This window comes from Macrotis lagotis, chromosome 1 (genome assembly GCF_037893015.1).
Source record: "Macrotis lagotis isolate mMagLag1 chromosome 1, bilby.v1.9.chrom.fasta, whole genome shotgun sequence".
NCBI classification, from domain to species: domain Eukaryota; kingdom Metazoa; phylum Chordata; class Mammalia; order Peramelemorphia; family Peramelidae; genus Macrotis; species Macrotis lagotis.
The window spans coordinates 372153431-372165227 of NC_133658.1; positions in this window are offsets into that span (position 1 = coordinate 372153431).

Sequence of the window (11797 nt, forward strand, 5' to 3'; positions counted from 1 at the left end):
TTTAACCATTTAACCAGCTAAGGGACCTAGAGCAAATCAACCTCTCTCTGTCTCAGGTTCATCTGCAAAATAAGGAAAATATGGACAGCCTTTGTCTCAGTGCATATAATCCCTCCTCAAGAGACATTATGTGGAAATTTAATGGATCAAAAATGCCTGCCTGTGAATGGAAGGCATTTCCCAAGTTCCTGAAACTTTCCAACCAAGTTTCTGCAGAGGGACCTAGGTAGAAAAGCAGATAAACCGAGAAAGAAAGAACTGCACAGAGATTCGATAGTACAAGCATCTAGATTGTCTAGAACCCTTCCTTGTTTATCCAAAAGCATAGGGAGAAAGGCACAAAGGATAGCAGAGATGATAAAACCAAAGTGAACCTGAAAAGCAGAACAGGTAAGAGCAAGAATGAGGCAGAGTCAAAGGAACAAGTGAAAATCAGCAGACCTTGGGATCAGTAACACCCACAATACTGGTCCACAAAACCTTTCTTTTACCCTCCAGCCCTGGAGAGGGAAGTTGATTTCTGTTTACCTAGCCAACCACTTATTTCCTTGTCTCCTTTCCAACCTGCTTTGGGAAAGGTGGGGGGAGGAGTGTGTGTAAAAAGTTATTTGTCCTTTCTTGGTAGCTCAAGCAGTCAACATTTGGATACATGATTTATTTAATATACTATATGAAACTATTATTAAAAACTCAATAGCCATATATCACTGATTTGACTGATTATGAATGCTTGAAGCATAATTATTAGAGGGAAAACCCAAGGGGAGGAGATTTTTTCCCAGCACAGCCTGCATGGAGACAGCTGATTTTTGTTGTTCAATCATCTATGACTCTTCAGGACTTCATGAACCATGGCATGCCAGGCCCATCTATATACTTCATTATCTCTTGAAATCTATCCAAGTTCATGCTCATTGTTTCCATAATACTATCCCATCCTCTGCTATCCCCTTTTCCTTTTGCCTTCATCCTTTCCCAACATTGAGGTCCTTTCCAATGAGTTTCATCTTCTCAGTTTGGGGTCAAGGTATTTAAGCTTCAACTTCAATACTTGACCTTCTAGTGAATAATATGCTGAATTAATTTCTTTAGGTAGAAATTTATTTGACCTCCTTGCTGTCCAAGGGACTTTCAAAAGTCTTCTCAAGCACTACAATTCAAAAGTACTAGTGCTTAGTTTTCCTTATAAGTCCAACTCTTACAACCTTATGATAGCAGAAAAAAACAGAGCTTTGATTGTATGAACTTTGTCAGCAAGGTGATGTCTCTGCTTTTTTAGTGTGCTGTTCAGATTTGCCATAGCTTTCCTTCAAAGGAGCAAGAATCTTTTAATTTCATGGTTGTCATTGCTATCTGCAGTGATCTTTGAACCCAAGAATATAAAATCTGACAGTTTCCATTTCTTCTCCTTCTTTTTGCCAGGAAATGGTGGTGCCAGTTGCCAAGAGCTATTTTCTTTATATGTTAAGCTTCAAGTTGACTTTTACACTCCCCTCTTCACCCTCATCAAGAGGCTTCTTCAACCCTTTTCAGTTTCTGTCATCTGAGTGGTATCATCTGAAAATTTGAGATCATTTCTATTTCTCTCAGGAACCTTAATTCTAGGTTTTGATTCATTTAGTCTGGCATTTCACATGATGCACTTTTAAAATTAGTTAAATGGGGTAGCTAGGTGGTGCAGTGGATAGAGCACCAGCCCTGGAGTCAGGAGTACCTGAGTTCAAATCTGGCCTCAGACACTTAATAATTACCTAGCTGTGTGGCCTTGGGCAAGCCACTTAACCCCATTGCCTTGTAAAAAAAAAAAAACTAAAAAATAAAATTAGTTAAATAAGTAAGGCAACAATTTACAGCTTGGTTACACAACTTTTCCATTCTTACACCAATAAGTCATTCCATGATCAATTCTAACTGTTGCTTCCTAGCCCCAGGTTCCTCAGGAAACAAGTAAGATGATTGGATACTCCCATCTCTTTGAGAATTTGCCAGATTTTGTTGTGATCTACACAAAGACTTTAGGGTACTCAATGAAGCAAAAGTGGATGTTTTTCTGGAACTCTCCATAATCCAGCAAATGTTTGCAATTTGGTCTCCAGTTCTTCTTCCCCTTCAAAAATCAGTCTGCTCTTCTGGTGGGACATATTACTAAAGCTTTCAGAATCTTAAGCAAAACCTTGCAGGCTTGTGAAATGAGTGCAATTGTTTGGTAATTTACACATTCCTTGATATTGCTCTTCTTTAGGTTTGAGATATGAATTGATATTTTCCAATCCAATGACCACTGTTGTGCCAAATTTGCTAGTATATTTAATAAGGCACTTTAACCACATCATCCTTTAGGGTTTTAAATAGTTCCTTTGGAGTTCTCTCACCTTCCCTAGGCTTGTTAGCAATATTTCCTAAGGCTCACTTTACTTCATTTTCCAGGATATCTGGCTCTAGATCAGTAACCACACCAATGTGATTAGTGGTAATGTTAATATCTTTCTTCTGTAGTTCTTTTGTGTATTCTTGCCACCTCTTCTTTATCTCTTCTGTTTTTGTTATATTCCTTGTTTTTCTTGTCATCGTTACCATTTTTGCATGTAACACCTTCATAGCTCTAATTTTCTTGAAGGGTTCTCTTTCTTTACCATTCTGGGTTTTTTTTATTTCTTTTCATAGCTCCTTTAAGAAAACCTTCTTCTCTCTCTTTGATATTCTCTGGAATTCTATATTTTGTTGGGTATATCTTTCCCTTTCTTTTTTTTCTTCAATTATTTGTAAAGTTTCATCAGAAAGCCATTTTGTTTCCTTTCTTTTCCTTTTCTTTGGAATGTTTTTTGTTGCTACCCCTGTATACCATTGCAAACCTCTGTCTATAGCTCTCCAGGTACTCTGTCTATGAGGCTTGAAGCCTTAAAGTCATGGCCTATTTAGCTCTTATCTAAGTAGTCTATAATTTTCCCTACATTCTTCAACTTAAGTTTGAATTTTGTAAAAAGAAGCTCATGATCTGATCTACAATCAACTCCACACCTTGTTGTAATTGATTGTTTAGAGCTTCTCCACTTTTGACTGCAAAGTACATAATCAATCTGATTTCTATATTGGCTATTTGGTGATTTCATCTTTTGAGTTGCTGAAAAAAGAATGCTTGTTATGACCAGTGAGTTATGTTATCTTGACAAACTCTATTAGTCTCTACCCTACTTCATTTTTGTATTCAAGGCCAAACTTGTCCATTATTTCATTTATCTCTTGATTTCCTACTTCAGCATTCCAACCCCCTGTGATGAATATGACATAGGGTCACAAAAGTTAGACATAAACAACAATAAAAAGAATTTTTTCAGTTGTTCCCTACTACCACCAACCAGTCAGGATTCACCTTAGGATTCTCCATCATTCATTCTCATGTGACATGGGGTCACAAAAGTTAAACATGTTGTTCCCCACTGCCACGACCTCATCATTTCATTCTCATTCACTTTTGCTCATCCTCACTTTGTTGAGACCCCAGAAGTGCTTGTGGGAAAGTATTCTTTAGGAAAAGAGAGGGCTCACAGATTTGGAACTAGAAGTTATACTAGTAGTTATGAAGTCCAACCTCTTCATTTTACAGATGAAGAAACTGTAGCACAGAGAGATCAAAGGACTTACTTAAGCTCACACTAGTATTTGAGGCAGAATTTGAACTCAAGTCTTTCTGAGTACAAGTCTAATACCCCATCCACTAAGCCATGGAGGTAGGGGAAAGTGGGAAGTGGTGAACGTTTTCTCTTCCCTCACCTCCACTGACTGCTCTTTTTAATTATATGGTAAAGATAGCTATTTTCTGATCAAATCTTGGGGGGAGGAGGGAGTACTTCTCTCACAAAATGGAACTTGGAGTTTACAGAGGACAGCTTTGTACATAAAGCAGTCTTTGCATGTGAACTGGACTTTTCTTCATCCTAAATAAGAACTCCAAGTTAATATAAATGCAAGCCTCCTCTCTGCAGGGAATAACTGTAAAAGAATACTGGTTTTGATGTTGAGACCCAAGTTTACCCACTGGCTTTATTTTAACCAGCCTGGATTTGAACACAAAGCCTGATGTTTTTTCTTTGGGTGTTTTTTGGAGGGGGGGTTGTAAGGCAAATGGGGTTAAGTGGCTTACCCAAGGCCACACAGCTAGGTAATTATTAAGTGTCTGAGGCTGCATTTGAACTCAGGTACTCCTGACTCCAGGGTCAGTACTCTATCCACTGCACCACCTAGCTGCCCCTAAGTTTGATATTTTTTCAACACAACCTTAAGCAGTGTTCATTAAAGTGATAAGGTCAAGAGTCAATAAATGAGGGATATGAGGAAGTGAAGGCAACAAATAAACATATTGTAGCCAGCATAAATGTATTTCTTAAAGTTTCCTAGACATTTTATGAAGAATATATTGCTTTCCCTTTTTATAGTTGATAAAAGACAATGTTGCCATGTGGTTAGAGAGCCTCAGAATTATGAAGACCTAGCTCCCAGTCCTGCTACTGACCCGTACTGGCTGAATTATCTATGGGATCAGTCACTTAATGTCTCAGTACCCCAGGACAATTTTCCAAAAAATATAAGCTGCAGAAAGGGATGGAGGGAGTTTCTCATTGGATATTACCCCCAATGAAAACACAGGTCTAAAAAAATGAAATAAAAGAGGAAAACTGAGGTAGAAAGATTAACAGAACTAGGGCTTGAGGATGGGAGTGGAATGATTTTCAAAGATGACATATACCCAAAAAATGATGAAATTGTTAACTCCTGGAGAATGGGGGCGATAAGGAGGGCTTGTTATCTAAGTTAAGTTTCCTTCCAAGGTATGTGCCATGTCGAGGAACAACAGACTCTTGGATGCTCAGCTGATATGTTTTGTTTATTGGACCATGAAAAGCTGGTCACAATCTCCTGAAGAAATCAAGCAGGAATTTAATACTGGTCTCATGCATCTTAAGAAACATACGTAATTATAAAAGGGCTTTGGGGGTTGGCAAAGGTGATGCTTGCCTCAAATGAAAAAGGACTAAGAGAGATCCTTAGATTCTTGGTATCAGGAAAGTCCGAGGTTCTCATCTTCTTCTATGAGACCCCATTTCAAATAGATGAATTCAACTTTGAGTTAAAGAGTTACATAATATTGGAAATACTATATCTTTTTGTTGTTATTGTTCAGTTATTTTTCAGTTGTGTCTGAATCTTCATGATTTGGGATTTTGTTGGCAAAGATACTGGAGTGGTTTGCCATGTCCTTCTCCAACTCAGTTTATAGATGTGGAAACAGAGGCAAGCAGGGTTTGGTGACCTACCCAAGGTCTCACAGCTAGTATCTGAGGTCAAATTTGAACTCAGGTCCTCCTGACTCCAGTTCCAGCCCTCTATGCTAACTCTATGATAGCACTAGCTAACCCATGGCACCATCTAGCTACTCATACCTAATTTCATCCCTCCCCATGTACAGAAAGTGGGACTGTTTTTTTGCCCAAGATTGACCTGTGCAGTTTTATTCCATGCTCTAACTTTAGATTTCAAATTGTTTATTTGTACTTCATGCTTATATTTGGTATTCCAAAGTCTTAAATGCTATGTTAAGCCATTAAAGCTTACTAACACTTAATTAAGCCATTAAAGCTTAATATACAAACTTTAATAGCTTAATATTGCACTAAGATTTGGGGGGCACTCCATTTTAGGAAGAGTTAGGGATACAAACAAGTTAAAGATAGTAAATTTGGATGTCATCTCAAATAAATTATGAGATCCTTGAAAGCACAGTCTTTTTCTACTTCTTTTGAATTCTCACAATGCTATAGTAATGATAAAACAGAAACCATTTTAAGTAATAAAAAGTTGTGTTTACATAAGGCAGTCATGCAGGCTAGGTAGGAAGATAATAATATAACAATGACTTTGCCTCCTTAACTTACTTTTTGTTCCAGTTTCTATTCATTTGCCTGAGAGGATTCTGGGAATAGCTAATCCTAAATTAATCTCTAACAAAGAACTTTAATTTGCACTTTGATGTTGGAGCAGACCAAAGAACCAAAAAGACTTTTTCATCTTAGAAATATTCTTCCTGGCTTCTGTTAGCTGGGTATGGTAATACTTAAAGATTTATCCAATTGACCTGATCACTGAGAGGTTCTAACCTTTTGTCTTAGCAAACTAGAGCTGAGTTGAGTCCAAGAAGGGAGGATCCAAGTAGGGGAGCAGCACAGCAAAGAGGCTGGATACACCAAAAATGTTGATTGAGCAGTTTCAATGAAAACAATGCAATGAGAGTACCAGATAATATCTCCAGATGTGCACTAACTCCACCTCCCATGATGATGTGTTTTTGTGGAAGATTGAGCTTGCCCTAGGCTTTTGGTACAAGAAAAGGGGTTGTGGGAAGGAAGTCATGTTATAGTATGAATTTTCTTACTATGTTATGTCATGAGATTCCTTTGCTTTTAACCAGTTGTTTCTCTAACTGATTAGAGGAAAAAGTAATAAATTGGAAGGATTTTTCAACTGTGATTTTGAATATATTTTGATCTATAAAGTACCTTGAATCTAGCTAGGGAAGCTATTTTGTGGACATATCTAAGGGGAGGGAATACCCCAGATACCATGTATTATTATCACTTTTTATATTATCACTTTTATATGGATGAGAAGTTAGAGGCATAGAAGCATTACATGATTTTGCTTGGGTCATACAACAGCTAAGTGTAGAGTTAGGATTTGGACTCAGGTACTGTCACTTCAGGTCCAGGACCTTTGGACTTATACCAGCAGGGCCACTTGTATGAATTTTCACTATTATTATCCTCAATTTGTAAAAGAGGGAACAGAGTTCAGGTAATTTATGTGACTTGCCACATTAACTTGTCTGGTAAAAAAAATCTTTTTTACTACAGTGATGATTTTAATAAGGAATAAGAAAATGAAATGTACATTGTTTTGATAAAAATAATTAGCAAAAACTCAACAGGAGATATTTTCAATGAATTAATCTCCAGCATTGCCAAGCATTTACTAGGTATCCAGTTTCTAAGTGCAAGGGCCTAAGGTAAGACCAGGAGTGGAATGATGCGTAAATCCAAGACAAGGTCCTTATCTTCAGGAAGCTTGCAATCTAGTTGAGGAGGAACATTTTTTTTAAATGAAGGATAGGGTTAGCTAGATGGTGTAATGGATAGAGCACCAGCCTTGGAGTTAGGAGAATCTGAGTTCAAATCCAGCCTCAGACACTTAATAATTATGACTTGGGCAAGTCACTTAATCCTATTGCAAAAAAAAAAAAAAAAGGTTTATCTTATATGCTGCAACTTTGCTAAATTATTTTAAGGAGTTTTTTTTAGTTGATTCTCTAGGATACTCTATCTACAAAGAATGATAATTTTGTTTCCTTATTGCCTATTCTAATTCCTTTGATTTTCTTTTCTTTTCTTATTGCTATAGCTAGCATTTTTAGTACTATATTGAATAATAGAGATGATAAGGGGTATCCTTGTTTCACTCCTGATCTTCTAGTATATCCCCATTACAGATAATGCTTGCTGATGGTTTTTAAATAGATTCTGCTAATAATTTTAAGAGTTGCTCCTCTTATTCCTATTCTCTCAAGTGTTTTTAAATAGGAATAAGTGTTGCATTTTATCAAAAGTTTTTTTCAACATCTATTCAGATAATCATATGATTTCTTGTTGGTTTTGTTACTGATATGATCATTTAAGTTTATAGTTTTCCTAATACTGAACCAGCCTTCAGTACTGGCATAAATCCTACCTGATCATAGTATATACTTCTTTTGATATATTTCTATAATCACTTTACTAGTATTTTATTCAAAATTTTTGTATCAATATTCATTGGGGAAATTGGTCTATAATTCTTTCTCTGTTTTAGCTCTTCCTGTTTTAGGAAATAGTACCATATTTCATCATAAAATGAATTTGATAGGCTGCCTTCTTTACTTATTATTCTTTAAATAGTATTAGAATTAATTATTCTTTAAATGTTTGGTAGAATTCACTTGTGAACCCATCAAGTCCTGGGTTTTTCTTAGGGAATTGATTGATGGTTTGTTCAATTTATTTTCCTAAAATGGGGTTACTTAATCATTCTATTTCTTAATCTGTTAATCTGGGCAATTTATCTTTTCATAGATATTCATAATTCAACTCAGATTGTGAAATTTATTGGCATATAATTGAGTAAAATATTTTCTAATGATTGCTTTAATTTCTTCTTCTTTGTGGTGATTTTGCCCTTTTCATTTTTAATATGGTTTCTTTTGGGTTTCTTTTTTAAATCAAATTAACCTAAAGTTTATCTGTCTTTTGAGGGTTTTTTTCCTAAAACCAACTCCTCAATTTATTTATCAGCTCAATAATATTTTTAACATTCAATTTTATTAATCTCATCTTTGGTTTTTAAGATTTCCAAGTTGTTGTTCAGTTGGGAATATTTTTTTTCTTTTGTAATTTTTCTTTGAGTTGAATATTCAGTTCATTGTTCTGCTCTTTTTCTATTTTGTTGATGTATGGATTTAAAGAAATATATTTTCACTACTTCATTCTGTAAATTTTAATGTTTTCTCATTGTTTGTCATTCTTTATGATGCAATTATTAAAGGTTTCTATGATTTGTTTTTGACCCATGTATTCTATAGGATTAAATTATTTAATTTCCAATTAATTTTTTATTCTTTTTTTTTTTTTAGTTTTTGCAGGGCAATGGGGTTAAGCAGCTTGCCCAAGGCCACATATACTCCTGACTCCAGGGTCAGTGTTCTATCCACTATACCACCTAGCCACCTCCCAATTTATTTTTAAATCTTTCTTTCCACTGCCCTTTGTTGAAGGCAGTTTTTAATTTTTATTGCATTATAATCCAAGAAAAATACAATGAATTTTTCTGCCTTTATACAGTTGATTTTTGAGATTTTTTTTATTAGGCATATCGCACTCTTCTCCAAACATAAACCCTTTAATCAGTCAAATTATTCTACTCATTGTCCTCTGAACAATCCAGGTTCCTTCCTGATTCTAAACCTTTGCCATGCTGTTACTTTGCCGGTTGAGTACCAGAGGAACAGGTAAAACTTGGAAAGATCAAGGAAGAGAATCCAGGTGGACTTAGAGGATTAGACCAAGGTTAAGGCTAAAAACATGGAAACCAGATCAAGGGTTTAATCATTCAAAGGACAGCCAACTACAAAATAACATGAGCCCAAAGATAGGTCTACAACCAGATCAGTCTTTGCAAGAGAAGAACTAAAGGTTTGAATCAGCTCATATCCAAGATATGCAGTCAAGTAGGAACAAAGTAGATGATTCATGGTAACATAAGGAAGTACAAAGTAAAGATCACAGAAGTTTGAGATTCAGGAATAGGAATGTTTTACCCTAGATTATAGTCAATTCCAAGTCATCTGCTGCTATTCTTCCCCTACAAAGTGACTGATTGGGACTACATCAACTCGAAGACTCCATATTTCTTTCATTTTATTAGTAGATAACACATATCAGATACCTGGTCATAGAGAGCATCTAACTAAACTTCTTTATATTCCTTCAGGGATTGAATGAAAAAGGGATTGGGGAGAGTCTGAGAAACAGAAAGATTCTGACCTTAACCCAGGAAGAATCCTTGGATATTATATTGGTGAGAGGCCTGACCACCCACAATTTTTCATTCCCATCCCTAACATTCCATATCTCCCTTCTCACATCTTAAAAATCTGTTGAAAGCCACACTAGCCATATTCATTGGCAGGGACTTGTATCTGCTACTCAGTAGATGAAGGAATAAGAACAAAGAATGTCTGAGCCATCTGAACTATTGACTACTCTCATTCTTCCATTTCCTCTCTATAAAAGTTCCTGATATGAACTTAATTCCCCGAAACTTAAACACATGCACACACACACACACACACACACACACACACACACACACAAACACCTCAATTACCATTATCACTATCACCACCACCACCATTAAAGTTATGTCCATTAACATAGCTTCCTTCTCTTAAGGTCCAACTGAAATTTTGCAGGCTCTCATCTCAATTCTCCAGGCCAAAATTGAACTCTTATTTTTCATAATATTGTTGTACTCTTTCTTTGCTTGTATCAATTACTTTAAAGTTTCAGGCATCAATCTGTTATTAAAGAAGTATTTATTAGTATCTTCTATGTTCTGAACTCTGCTAAATTCTAGGAATATAAAAAGAAACAAGAAACAGTTCTTGCCCTGAAAGAGCCTACATTCTTCTCAGGAAAAAGACATGTACACAAATACAAACATGATATAAGCAAAATAAATACAAGCTAATTGGGAGAGGGAGTGGATGATACTAGTGATTGTGAAAGATCAGGGAAAAAACCTCATTAAATTCCAAAGATTATCTACTATGATCTTTTAAGAAGTTGTACCCTGTAATATTGGAGGTAGCACCCATGCTAAGGAAATTATAGATTTGGATAAAGTTTGAAGAAAATTAAGTACTATGTGTTTTAGCAAAGACTTCAATACTCCAGTGGAGTCCAACACAGTTACTCTTTTCAGAAGGAAAAGAATGTTCATACCTACTTAGGAATAGGATGACCTTGAAATCTTGCTTAGAGAAGACAAATTTCTTACCCCAATTCGGGTTATTAATACTATAGATTCTAATGACTACATATAACAATATTTCTGTGAGAAACTTCAGAGTTCCAACTGAGAATCCAGGAACCTGTCTTCCTAAGATATAGCCCTGAAAGAGATATTTAACATCAATTCAATTCAGCAAACCTATATTGTATACAAAGCACTGTGCTAGATCTTGGAATAGAAAGAAAAAATAAAAGAGGGAGTGAAGGGGATAAGATAGGTACCAAAATAAGTATGCAACAACATGTGCTAAGGGCACTTTAATTGTACCTTCCACTAAATACTTCCTCTAATCCCCCATCATGATGTGAAGGTGACTCTGTTTTTAGAGGTATATAATAGTCTGATCTTGTTATTTCTTATACTTTATGTTTCTTCCTTAAGGATATGATTTCTCTCTCATCACACTCAATTTGGATCAATGTATAACATGAAAACAATGTAAAGACTGGCAAATTGCTTTCTGTGGGGGGATGGGGGGAGGAAAGTAAGATTGGGGAAAAAATTGTAAAACTCAAAATAAATAAAATCTTTAATTAGAGTTATATAATAAGTTGTGGTATTAAAATACAGGTTTTGTTCAGATCTACCAAGATGGAAGCATCTTCAAGTATGGACATGGAAACAGATTGCATGTCTGTTGTCCAAAGACCCAAATTATTTATCTATATTTGAATGGGATCTTCATCGATGAATAAGTTATCTGGAAGTAGGGGAATGTTTGGGACTCAAGAAAGTCATTTGTTAAAGCATGGAAGGGTGATAATCTTCAACTGTAAAGGAAATATACACATAAAATAAATCATTGATTTTCTTCTCCCTATATATCCTCTCTCTTAAAGAGACTATCTTCTTTCTACACATCCTCTCCCATTACCAGCTCCCATGTATCTCAATTATCTCTAGGCAGATGACTCCCAGAACTATATTTAGTCTTTCTCTTGAGTATCAGGTCCACATTACCAACTATTCCTTGGTCATTTCCAAGTGGATACCCCATAGTCATCTCAAACTCAACATGGCCAAAGCAGAATTCATTATCTTCCCCCAAAAAAATTCTTCTTACAAACTTCCCTAATTCTGTTAAGGACACCACCATCCTTCCAGTCTCTAATTTCATCCTCAACTCTCCTCTTTTCATGCCCCA